The following is a 14291-nucleotide window of genomic DNA, read 5'->3' as shown; positions in this document are numbered from 1 at the left end:
AGACAGACATACAGAGAGAGAGAGAGAGAGAGAGACATACAGAGAGAGCGAGAGGGACATAGAGAGAGAGAGCATGAGGAAAGAGAGTGAGAGAGGAGGAGGAGAGAGAGAGAGAGAGGAGGAGGAAAGAGAGAGAGAGAGAGAGAGAGGAGGAGGAGGAGGAGGAAAGAGAGAGAGACAGAGAGAGGAGGAGGAAAGAGAGAGAGACAGAGAGAGGAGAGAGAGAGACAGAGAGAGGAAGGAGACAGAGAGAGAGAGAGGAGAGAGACAGAGAGAGAGAGAGGAGAGAGACAGAGAGAGGAGGGAGAGACAGAGAGAGGAGGGAGAGACAGAGAGAGGAGGGAGAGACAGAGAGAGGAGGGAGAGACAGAGAGAGGAGGGAGAGACAGAGAGGAGGAGAGAGAGACAGAGAGGAGGAGAGAGAGACAGAGAGGAGGAGAGAGAGACAGAGAGAGGAGAGAGAGACAGAGAGAGGAGAGAGACACAGAGAGAGGAGAGAGAGACAGAGAGAGGAGGGAGAGACAGAGAGAGGAGGGAGAGACAGAGAGAGGAGAGAGAGACAGAGAGAGGAGGGAGAGACAGAGAGAGGAGAGAGAGACAGAGAGAGGAGGGAGAGACAGAGAGAGGAGAGAGAGACAGAGAGAGGAGAGAGAGACAGAGAGAGGAGAGAGAGACAGAGAGAGGAGGGAGAGACAGAGAGAGGAGGGAGAGACAGAGAGAGGAGAGAGAGACAGAGAGAGGAGGGAGAGACAGAGAGAGGAGGGAGAGACAGAGAGAGGAGGGAGAGACAGAGAGGAGGAAAGAGAGAGGACGAGAGAGACAGACAGATATAGGGAAGGAGGGATAGGAGGGAGAAAAAGAGAGAGAGAAAAACATAGGGGGGGGGGGGGGGTGAGAGAGAGGGATGGATGGATGGATGGATGGATGGATGGATGGATAGATAGATAGATAGATAGATAGACAGGATATAGGAATAGATAATCTAGGGACATATATGAGAGAGAGAGACAGAGCTATAGGGATGGATGTATGTTTGGGGAGAGAGAGAGACAGACAGATAAAGATGGATGGATGGATGGATGGATGGATGGATGGGAGGAGTAGAGAGAGAGACAGATATATAGGGATGGATGGATGCATGGGGAGATAGCGAGACAGACAGATATAGGGATGGATGGATGGATGGATGGTAGGAGTAGAGAGAGGGGGAAGAGAGACAGAGAGAGAGAGAGAGAGAGAGAGAGAGAGAGAGAGAGAGAGAGAGAGAGAGAGAGAGAGAGAGAGTGAGTGAGTGAGTGAGTGAGTGAGTGAGTGAGTGAGTGTGTGTGTGTGTGTGCTGCACGAAGTCCGGTCCATTAAGGCTGCATTTTGATCTATGTAGAGCCCCCTGAGTGACTGACCTGCCTCTCTGCTGTCCCCCTTGCTTGCAGTTTGCTGACACTCTGTGGGAGCTGGGCGATGTGCTCCTGTCACACAGACCTGTGGGCTGCAACAAGTTCCCCTCTGTGGTGGCTCCCTCCATCCCCAGCACTCAGACTGCCAGCCATGTAGTTCAGCGGTGGGTGGTCCAGCAACATTGATGGCAGAGCGAGGGAAGCCGCTGTATACTTCAAATACAGGAAGTGCTCATTCAGGAAAGCACTTCCTGTATTTGAGATACACAGCGCCACCACTGGGCTCCCTCTGTCATCACAGCTGCCGATTCACCCACAGCTGAACAGGGCTGACAGTGAGTGCCGGAGATCGGAAGGAGCCGCGAGTGAGGGGAATAGAAACCCCTGCACATGCGCCCCTTGGAGGCCGGCGCCCTGTGCGACCGCTCCGGTCGCACAGGTCAAAGGCCGGCCGTGAGTGTCACTATTGGTAGCATAAAAATTCCATAGGATCCGCACCATCCAATATTCAAAGTTTTATTAGCTCTTAAAACATATTACAAAAATATAAAATGATCAAAAGTGGGTCTGTGCATAGTGATGACGCACAGGCGTTTCGGGCCGTAACAGGTCCTTTCTCAAATCGTGACCAGCCCACAATATTCTCAAGTTCATGAGCAACTCTTATTTAAGGCCTCCAGGAGGACCACAAAGAAAACTGCCTCATTTACATAAATGCATATTCATCCATTGTGACAGCCAATCAGGTCATGAATAGACTACATACAACTCTTTATCTATATAATGGGTAAGTACAACAACTAGTATCTTAATCCCATCATTCCCTCAACGATGTCACCCCACTGTACGCCATGTAACACTCACCCTAATTGCCTCTCGTGTAAAAACACGAGAAAAAGCCGAGCAGATTGCTGGATCATTGTGTCCAATGGCGTGCCTGCCTACTGCGTCCGCTGTAGGACTGCCACCAATCCGTACGTAGCCTCCACCCGGCTCCACCTCCACCTGGAAACCAATAGCGGTAATAGTAGGCGTGTCAGTTCAGACCGTGTGCGCCGACCAATGAGGAAACGCATAGCGAGCCGTACACGTATCCCCCAGGTCATGCGCTGTGTACCAGGGCGCCATAAGAGCCAATGGCATTCTCGCCGACAACGTCCGCTCCCTGTAGTCGTAGTGTCCCGTGGCAGCCGGAGTCACGTGACTGCCGCGGCCAATCCGCATAAGAGCCAATAGCATTCTCGCCGACAACGTCCGCTCCCTGTAGTCATAGTGTCCCGTGGCAGCCGGAGTCACATGACTACCGCGGCCAATCCGCATGAGGCCCATAGCGTCCGTATATACATGTGGACAGCCGCTGATGCTTTAACAGCATACAAACCAACAACGCCCACACCGCCCCCATGTGACTAGACCTGTCACTCAAAGCCCATGTGCCATCTAGACAAATGATCGCGGAGCTAAACATCCGCATGTAAACAATGGCAGAGTAACATATCCATCACATATGGGGCCTGAACGGCACTCAATACGCGCCCCACAGTCAGCCCATAGCCACCACAGCCGACTCAAGCACCGCCCATATGTAAATTAGCCATGCGGAGATGGAGACAGGCAAAGACACCCACGGACCAGATCTAGGCTCCCACACGATAACAGCAGTGCAGCATGATAAACATCTATATGATCAGATCAAGACCCTGGAACCTTACCCTTAAATCTACAAATTAGCACCATATCAAATAACAGCAGTTAAATCATAGTCCCTGTTGAGACCCTTGGGTTCACAAGTCTCCAGTTTATTAATCCAAAAACACTCTCTCAGAGCCAATAGTTTCTGCCTATCTCCCCCTCTTCTTGGATATGGTATCCCTTCAATCACCTGGACCCGTAGTTGTGAAAGAGAGTGATTCTGTTCACAAAAATGGTTAGATACAGACAAGTCCCTATTTTTGTTCCTAATATTGGATTTATGTGATGCTATACGGTCCTTCAGGGGTTGGGTAGTCTTCCCCACATACCCAAGGCCACAGGGACATTTCAATAAATAAATGACATAACGGGAGTCGCAATTATACAGACCCCTGATTTTATATTTAGTCCCTCGGCTGGGGTGGGTAAAGACATCCCCTTTGACCATATAGCTACATAAATGGCAGTTTAAACATGGATAATTGCCACTCCTTTTGGCAATAATCCCCTCTGTGGGGCCCAGGTCATTGCGCATCAGTTTGTCCCTGAGTGATGGAGCTCTTTTGTAGGAAAACAGCGGATAGTCGTGAAACTCCTTTACTGTTGGAAGTCCCTGTCTCAGGATAGGCCAGTGCTTATTTATTATACGTGCAATTCTATCTGATAGTACATTGTATGTCATAACACATGGAATCCTTTCTAATATCCCCAATCTAATCTCACCCCTCTTCCCGCCCATGTGGCCTCTAGATTTAAATTTAAAGCCGTCCCTCAGACAGTAGGGAGGATATTTTCTCGCCAAGAATTTATACTTCATCTCATCTAGGCGCTTATCTCTCAAATCCGGATTCTTAACTATCCTGGCTATACGTTTAAACTGCCCCTTCGGTATGTTATAAACGGTGTGTGGTGGATGAAACGATTCAAAATGGAGGATCGAATTCCTGTCTGTTTCTTTGATAAACAGGTCAGTTGTTAACTTACCCCCCTCCTTCATGACTATAGTGTCTAAAAAGCTGACTCTCTCTTGGTCAGCATGGACAGTGAGTTGTATACAGGGACACTTCTCATGCAACTCCAAAACAAAAGCATCCAGGCTCGAACGTGGCCCCCCCCAAATCAAAAAAATATCATCAATATACCGTTTCCAAGTTACGGCAAATTTGCAGAATAAATTGCTGGAAAAAACAAAAGCCTCCTCATATAAACCCATGAAGAGGTTAGCATAGGAGGGGGCCACGTTCGAGCCCATCGCAGTGCCTCGGCACTGCATGTAAAATGTGGATTCAAATAAAAAATAATTCCTTCTCAGAATCAGTTCTAGTAATCGCATGACAAAGTCCCTTTGTGTTTTATCAAAATCAGAATATAGCATCAAATACAATTCAACTGCTTCCAATCCCCCTTCATGGGGTATGGCAGTGTATAAACTACTCACGTCCATGGTGACCAATAGAGAACTTTCATCCACCTCACCAATGTCTGCAACAACTTCAAGGAACTGTTGTGTGTCCCTCAGGTAAGAATCCAGATTAATCACCAACGGTCTCAATAACCTGTCGAGAAAAATTGCAATATTAGAAAATATGGACTCAACACCCGATACTATCGGGCGGCCAGGTGGATTACATAGATTTTTGTGAATTTTGGGAAGGGTGTATAGAATGGGAATCCTCGGGTGTTCTTTAATCAAAAATTTCTGAAGATCTTTATCAATAATATTCTTGTCTACTGCCTCGTCCACCATTCTCCTGATTTCAGATTGTATCACTGGGGTGGGGTCATAATTCAATTTTTCATACACCTGAGCATCACTCAGTTGTCTGAGTATCTCCTCCCTATACTGCATGACATTCATAATGACTACCGCACCACCCTTGTCTGCTGCACTTATTCTAATAGCTTTATTATTGGACAAGGAAAGGATTGCTTTACGTTCCTGTAAGGAAAGATTATTATTCACACATTTGACTTTCTTAGATTCAAAATCGGATCTTAGCAACCTAATATCAGCATTAACCTTCTCCATATACATGCCGATAACCCCATGTGAAGCAGGGGTGAAGTTACTCTTGTTTCTCAAATCCCAATTTTTTAATTGTATACAGTCACTGGTTTCTTTCCACTGAGAGTTCATATTCCAAAAGGGACTGCTACTGAAAAAATGTTTCAATTTTAATGATCTAAAGAATTTTGTCAGTTCCAAATCAATATCAAAAAAGTTGGGAAAGTTCGTAGGGCAGAAAGATAGTCCTCTATTCAAAAGTTGATGTTCTGATTCATCAAGGACATACGATGAGATATTGACCACCAAGTCTACCGGTGTTATCTTCCCCTCCTCAATCTCATCTTGTACTCCTCTTTCCCTTTCCCTCTGTTTTTGCCTTTTATATCTCTTTCCTCCCCTCCGCTTAGATTGTCGGATTGCCCGGATGGATCGTCCGACCCCAAAAAATCTGAGGATGATGGATCTCCCTCCTTGGGTATGTGAGGTTTGGGGTTTCTCTTAGGATTCCTCGGTTTGCCAGGTCTCGGGTGCTTAAGCTGTATTTCCCCCGGACCTCTTTGCCACCTATAAACATACCCACCAGAGTAATCTTGAGAGTCTCTATGATACTTCCCTCGTTTTATTTCCTCTAGGGAGGCCTCATGTTCTTTCATCATCAGGGTCAGATGTTCTCGATATTTCTCGAAATCCTCTCTCTCCATCAACTCACCCAATGTAATTGTCAAAGCGGAGATTTGTTTATCCATAATCGGAAGTTCCTTCATAATCTCTTCTACTGTGCATAGCATTGCATCAAAAGATGCGCGATTCCAGATGAATTCCCACTTGCCACAGTATTCTGCATGTTTTGGAAACAAGATAGGTGCCACTTGGGCACGGATATTACGTGGAATCTTGCCATCTTTATAATATTCTACTAATGTTTTAGCATGGAGTTCTAACTCTATATACTTCTTCTTTAAATTTTCCAACTCTCGTTTCGTGACTTGAAGATCTGGTTTTCTCAGGAAACCACCACCAGTGGGTACTTGGGCCACAATATTGGCAGCTTGTTCCACCGAGTATGCAAACGATTTACTGGAGGCTTGTCTTCCCAAATTTTCCATTGTGCAATAGTGCGACACTCCTGTCCGTCATATACTCGTGAATGCCTCTGCACCAATGTTCAGATGTGGGATGTGCTGCGATCTGCCCTGGAGTCACAGGTCAATCATCAAAATTCCATAGGATCCGCACCATCCAATATTCAAAGTTTTATTAGCTCTTAAAACATATTACAAAAATATAAAATGATCAAAAGTGGGTCTGTGCATAGTGATGACGCACAGGCGTTTCGGGCCGTAACAGGTCCTTTCTCAAATCGTGACCAGCCCACAATATTCTCAAGTTCATGAGTTTCATGTTTTGGAGTTGATGTTTTGGAGTTGCATGAGAAGTGTCCCTGTATACAACTCACTGTCCATGCTGACCAAGAGAGAGTCAGCTTTTTAGACACTATAGTCATGAAGGAGGGGGGTAAGTTAACAACTGACCTGTTTATCAAAGAAACAGACAGGAATTCGATCCTCCATTTTGAATCGTTTCATCCACCACACACCGTTTATAACATACCGAAGGGGCAGTTTAAACGTATAGCCAGGATAGTTAAGAATCCGGATTTGAGAGATAAGCGCCTAGATGAGATGAAGTATAAATTCTTGGCGAGAAAATATCCTCCCTACTGTCTGAGGGACGGCTTTAAATTTAAATCTAGAGGCCACATGGGCGGGAAGAGGGGTGAGATTAGATTGGGGATATTAGAAAGGATTCCATGTGTTATGACATACAATGTACTATCAGATAGAATTGCACGTATAATAAATAAGCACTGGCCTATCCTGAGACAGGGACTTCCAACAGTAAAGGAGTTTCACGACTATCCGCTGTTTTCCTACAAAAGAGCTCCATCACTCAGGGACAAACTGATGCGCAATGACCTGGGCCCCACAGAGGGGATTATTGCCAAAAGGAGTGGCAATTATCCATGTTTAAACTGCCATTTATGTAGCTATATGGTCAAAGGGGATGTCTTCACCCACCCCAGCCGAGGGACTAAATATAAAATCAGGGGTCTGTATAATTGCGACTCCCGTTATGTCATTTATTTATTGAAATGTCCCTGTGGCCTTGGGTATGTGGGGAAGACTACCCAACCCCTGAAGGACCGTATAGCATCACATAAATCCAATATTAGGAACAAAAATAGGGACTTGTCTGTATCTAACCATTTTTGTGAACAGAATCACTCTCTTTCACAACTACGGGTCCAGGTGATTGAAGGGATACCATATCCAAGAAGAGGGGGAGATAGGCAGAAACTATTGGCTCTGAGAGAGTGTTTTTGGATTAATAAACTGGAGACTTGTGAACCCAAGGGTCTCAACAGGGACTATGATTTAACTGCTGTTATTTGATATGGTGCTAATTTGTAGATTTAAGGGTAAGGTTCCAGGGTCTTGATCTGATCATATAGATGTTTATCATGCTGCACTGCTGTTATCGTGTGGGAGCCTAGATCTGGTCCGTGGGTGTCTTTGCCTGTCTCCATCTCCGCATGGCTAATTTACATATGGGCGGTGCTTGAGTCGGCTGTGGTGGCTATGGGCTGACTGTGGGGCGCGTATTGAGTGCCGTTCAGGCCCCATATGTGATGGATATGTTACTCTGCCATTGTTTACATGCGGATGTTTAGCTCCGCGATCATTTGTCTAGATGGCACATGGGCTTTGAGTGACAGGTCTAGTCACATGGGGGCGGTGTGGGCGTTGTTGGTTTGTATGCTGTTAAAGCATCAGCGGCTGTCCACATGTATATACGGACGCTATGGGCCTCATGCGGATTGGCCGCGGTAGTCATGTGACTCCGGCTGCCACGGGACACTATGACTACAGGGAGCGGACGTTGTCGGCGAGAATGCTATTGGCTCTTATGCGGATTGGCCGCGGCAGTCACGTGACTCCGGCTGCCACGGGACACTACGACTACAGGGAGCGGACGTTGTCGGCGAGAATGCCATTGGCTCTTATGGCGCCCTGGTACACAGCGCATGACCTGGGGGATACGTGTACGGCTCGCTATGCGTTTCCTCATTGGTCGGCGCACACGGTCTGAACTGACACGCCTACTATTACCGCTATTGGTTTCCAGGTGGAGGTGGAGCCGGGTGGAGGCTACGTACGGATTGGTGGCAGTCCTACAGCGGACGCAGTAGGCAGGCACGCCATTGGACACAATGATCCAGCAATCTGCTCGGCTTTTTCTCGTGTTTTTACACGAGAGGCAATTAGGGTGAGTGTTACATGGCATACAGTGGGGTGACATCGTTGAGGGAATGATGGGATTAAGATACTAGTTGTTGTACTTACCCATTATATAGATAAAGAGTTGTATGTAGTCTATTCATGACCTGATTGGCTGTCACAATGGATGAATATGCATTTATGTAAATGAGGCAGTTTTCTTTGTGGTCCTCCTGGAGGCCTTAAATAAGAGTTGCTCATGAACTTGAGAATATTGTGGGCTGGTCACGATTTGAGAAAGGACCTGTTACGGCCCGAAACGCCTGTGCGTCATCACTATGCACAGACCCACTTTTGATCATTTTATATTTTTGTAATATGTTTTAAGAGCTAATAAAACTTTGAATATTGGATGGTGCGGATCCTATGGAATTTTGATGATTGACCTGTGACTCCAGGGCAGATCGCAGCACATCCCACATCTGAACATTGGTGCAGAGGCATTCACGAGTATATGACGGACAGGAGTGTCGCACTATTGCACAATGGAAAATTTGGGAAGACAAGCCTCCAGTAAATCGTTTGCATACTCGGTGGAACAAGCTGCCAATATTGTGGCCCAAGTACCCACTGGTGGTGGTTTCCTGAGAAAACCAGATCTTCAAGTCACGAAACGAGAGTTGGAAAATTTAAAGAAGAAGTATATAGAGTTAGAACTCCATGCTAAAACATTAGTAGAATATTATAAAGATGGCAAGATTCCACGTAATATCCGTGCCCAAGTGGCACCTATCTTGTTTCCAAAACATGCAGAATACTGTGGCAAGTGGGAATTCATCTGGAATCGCGCATCTTTTGATGCAATGCTATGCACAGTAGAAGAGATTATGAAGGAACTTCCGATTATGGATAAACAAATCTCCGCTTTGACAATTACATTGGGTGAGTTGATGGAGAGAGAGGATTTCGAGAAATATCGAGAACATCTGACCCTGATGATGAAAGAACATGAGGCCTCCCTAGAGGAAATAAAACGAGGGAAGTATCATAGAGACTCTCAAGATTACTCTGGTGGGTATGTTTATAGGTGGCAAAGAGGTCCGGGGGAAATACAGCTTAAGCACCCGAGACCTGGCAAACCGAGGAATCCTAAGAGAAACCCCAAACCTCACATACCCAAGGAGGGAGATCCATCATCCTCAGATTTTTTGGGGTCGGACGATCCATCCGGGCAATCCGACAATCTAAGCGGAGGGGAGGAAAGAGATATAAAAGGCAAAAACAGAGGGAAAGGGAAAGAGGAGTACAAGATGAGATTGAGGAGGGGAAGATAACACCGGTAGACTTGGTGGTCAATATCTCATCGTATGTCCTTGATGAATCAGAACATCAACTTTTGAATAGAGGACTATCTTTCTGCCCTACGAACTTTCCCAACTTTTTTGATATTGATTTGGAACTGACAAAATTCTTTAGATCATTAAAATTGAAACATTTTTTCAGTAGCAGTCCCTTTTGGAATATGAACTCTCAGTGGAAAGAAACCAGTGACTGTATACAATTAAAAAATTGGGATTTGAGAAACAAGAGTAACTTCACCCCTGCTTCACATGGGGTTATCGGCATGTATATGGAGAAGGTTAATGCTGATATTAGGTTGCTAAGATCCGATTTTGAATCTAAGAAAGTCAAATGTGTGAATAATAATCTTTCCTTACAGGAACGTAAAGCAATCCTTTCCTTGTCCAATAATAAAGCTATTAGAATAAGTGCAGCAGACAAGGGTGGTGCGGTAGTCATTATGAATGTCATGCAGTATAGGGAGGAGATACTCAGACAACTGAGTGATGCTCAGGTGTATGAAAAATTGAATTATGACCCCACCCCAGTGATACAATCTGAAATCAGGAGAATGGTGGACGAGGCAGTAGACAAGAATATTATTGATAAAGATCTTCAGAAATTTTTGATTAAAGAACACCCGAGGATTCCCATTCTATACACCCTTCCCAAAATTCACAAAAATCTATGTAATCCACCTGGCCGCCCGATAGTATCGGGTGTTGAGTCCATATTTTCTAATATTGCAATTTTTCTCGACAGGTTATTGAGACCGTTGGTGATTAATCTGGATTCTTACCTGAGGGACACACAACAGTTCCTTGAAGTTGTTGCAGACATTGGTGAGGTGGATGAAAGTTCTCTATTGGTCACCATGGACGTGAGTAGTTTATACACTGCCATACCCCATGAAGGGGGATTGGAAGCAGTTGAATTGTATTTGATGCTATATTCTGATTTTGATAAAACACAAAGGGACTTTGTCATGCGATTACTAGAACTGATTCTGAGAAGGAATTATTTTTTATTTGAATCCACATTTTACATGCAGTGCCGAGGCACTGCGATGGGCTCGAACGTGGCCCCCTCCTATGCTAACCTCTTCATGGGTTTATATGAGGAGGCTTTTGTTTTTTCCAGCAATTTATTCTGCAAATTTGCCGTAACTTGGAAACGGTATATTGATGATATTTTTTTGATTTGGGGGGGGCCACGTTCGAGCCTGGATGCTTTTGTTTTGGAGTTGCATGAGAAGTGTCCCTGTATACAACTCACTGTCCATGCTGACCAAGAGAGAGTCAGCTTTTTAGACACTATAGTCATGAAGGAGGGGGGTAAGTTAACAACTGACCTGTTTATCAAAGAAACAGACAGGAATTCGATCCTCCATTTTGAATCGTTTCATCCACCACACACCGTTTATAACATACCGAAGGGGCAGTTTAAACGTATAGCCAGGATAGTTAAGAATCCGGATTTGAGAGATAAGCACCTAGATGAGATGAAGTATAAATTCTTGGCGAGAAAATATCCTCCCTACTGTCTGAGGGACGGCTTTAAATTTAAATCTAGAGGCCACATGGGCGGGAAGAGGGGTGAGATTAGATTGAGGATATTAGAAAGGATTCCATGTGTTATGACATACAATGTACTATCAGATAGAATTGCACGTATAATAAATAAGCACTGGCCTATCCTGAGACAGGGACTTCCAACAGTAAAGGAGTTTCACGACTATCCGCTGTTTTCCTACAAAAGAGCTCCATCACTCAGGGACAAACTGATGCGCAATGACCTGGGCCCCACAGAGGGGATTATTGCCAAAAGGAGTGGCAATTATCCATGTTTAAACTGCCATTTATGTAGCTATATGGTCAAAGGGGATGTCTTTACCCACCCCAGCCGAGGGACTAAATATAAAATCAGGGGTCTGTATAATTGCGACTCCCGTTATGTCATTTATTTATTGAAATGTCCCTGTGGCCTTGGGTATGTGGGGAAGACTACCCAACCCCTGAAGGACCGTATAGCATCACATAAATCCAATATTAGGAACAAAAATAGGGACTTGTCTGTATCTAACCATTTTTGTGAACAGAATCACTCTCTTTCACAACTACGGGTCCAGGTGATTGAAGGGATACCATATCCAAGAAGAGGGGGAGATAGGCAGAAACTATTGGCTCTGAGAGAGTGTTTTTGGATTAATAAACTGGAGACTTGTGAACCCAAGGGTCTCAACAGGGACTATGATTTAACTGCTGTTATTTGATATGGTGCTAATTTGTAGATTTAAGGGTAAGGTTCCAGGGTCTTGATCTGATCATATAGATGTTTATCATGCTGCACTGCTGTTATCGTGTGGGAGCCTAGATCTGGTCCGTGGGTGTCTTTGCCTGTCTCCATCTCCGCATGGCTAATTTACATATGGGCGGTGCTTGAGTCGGCTGTGGTGGCTATGGGCTGACTGTGGGGCGCGTATTGAGTGCCGTTCAGGCCCCATATGTGATGGATATGTTACTCTGCCATTGTTTACATGCGGATGTTTAGCTCCGCGATCATTTGTCTAGATGGCACATGGGCTTTGAGTGACAGGTCTAGTCACATGGGGGCGGTGTGGGCGTTGTTGGTTTGTATGCTGTTAAAGCATCAGCGGCTGTCCACATGTATATATGGACGCTATGGGCCTCATGCGGATTGGCCGCGGTAGTCATGTGACTCCGGCTGCCACGGGACACTATGACTACAGGGAGCGGACGTTGTCGGCGAGAATGCTATTGGCTCTTATGCGGATTGGCCGCGGCAGTCACGTGACTCCGGCTGCCACGGGACACTACGACTACAGGGAGCGGACGTTGTCGGCGAGAATGCCATTGGCTCTTATGGCGCCCTGGTACACAGCGCATGACCTGGGGGATACGTGTACGGCTCGCTATGCGTTTCCTCATTGGTCGGCGCACACGGTCTGAACTGACACGCCTACTATTACCGCTATTGGTTTCCAGGTGGAGGTGGAGCCGGGTGGAGGCTACGTACGGATTGGTGGCAGTCCTACAGCGGACGCAGTAGGCAGGCACGCCATTGGACACAATGATCCAGCAATCTGCTCGGCTTTTTCTCGTGTTTTTACACGAGAGGCAATTAGGGTGAGTGTTACATGGCGTACAGTGGGGTGACATCGTTGAGGGAATGATGGGATTAAGATACTAGTTGTTGTACTTACCCATTATATAGATAAAGAGTTGTATGTAGTCTATTCATGACCTGATTGGCTGTCACAATGGATGAATATGCATTTATGTAAATGAGGCAGTTTTCTTTGTGGTCCTCCTGGAGGCCTTAAATAAGAGTTGCTCATGAACTTGAGAATATTGTGGGCTGGTCACGATTTGAGAAAGGACCTGTTACGGCCCGAAACGCCTGTGCGTCATCACTATGCACAGACCCACTTTTGATCATTTTATATTTTTGTAATATGTTTTAAGAGCTAATAAAACTTTGAATATTGGATGGTGCGGATCCTATGGAATTTTGATGATTGACCTGTGACTCCAGGGCAGATCGCAGCACATCCCACATCTGAACATTGGTGCAGAGGCATTCACGAGTATACTATTGGTAGCATAATGCAATATCTGAACCCTACAGAGGATTCACAGGTATGCAAACACCTCCAGGATGGCGTATACTTGTGTCATTACTAGAAGGTGCAGGAGATTCCAGAAGACAGGCAGTTACTCTAGGGGAGCTGGGCAGGATTGTAGAAGGTCCTTAACCCACCAGTGGAAATGGTATCTGCTCCTCTGGAAATGTAAGAACAGGATGAACACTGCCAGACCCTACAAATTGACCTCCAGCAGGACACTAATGTGAATGTCTCTGACCAAATAATGAGAAGCAGACTTCATGAGAGTGGCTGGAGGGCCCGGCTTCCTCTAGTGGACCCTGTGCTCAGGGTTGTTTCTAGTAGTGGGGCCCTTGAGCAAAAGTAACCCGCTCTGATCACTGGATCAGCAGTTATAGTTATAATGCTTTATTTTGAAAGGACTGGAACATTTGTGACTACTGTGCTACACAGATGCATGCAAATTCAGTGTTGATGTGTTTACCAAAGAAAAGTATCCTACCAAACATTTCTGTTTTTTTGTGTTTTAAAATGTTTTCAGTCACTTTTTTGTACAGCAAAATAAAATTGTGAGCAACTAGTAGAATGTTACAAAGATGCAGACAATACAGGGTAAGTGTGTTTAGCAAATATTAATTGTGTAACCATTGTGTTACACAGAAGACAACCAAATACAGAATAAGTGCTACATAGGTACATAGTTGGAGTGAAACAAAGACATATGTCCATCAAGTTCAACCATAAAATACTAGCCTGCATCCTCACATATCTAAGTTTATTGAGAGGAAGGCCAAAAAAAACATGCAAGGCTTGGACTAATTAGCCCTAAAAGGGAAAAAAATAAATTCATGACTCCAGATGACAATCAGATATAATCTTTGAATCAACACCACTGGGAATAACCAAGTAAATATAGCCATGAATGTCTTCCAATGCTAGTAAAAGAACTAAAC

Source organism: Hyperolius riggenbachi, chromosome 1 (genome assembly GCF_040937935.1).
Source record: "Hyperolius riggenbachi isolate aHypRig1 chromosome 1, aHypRig1.pri, whole genome shotgun sequence".
NCBI classification, from domain to species: domain Eukaryota; kingdom Metazoa; phylum Chordata; class Amphibia; order Anura; family Hyperoliidae; genus Hyperolius; species Hyperolius riggenbachi.
Note: the sequence above shows the minus strand (reverse complement) of the source record.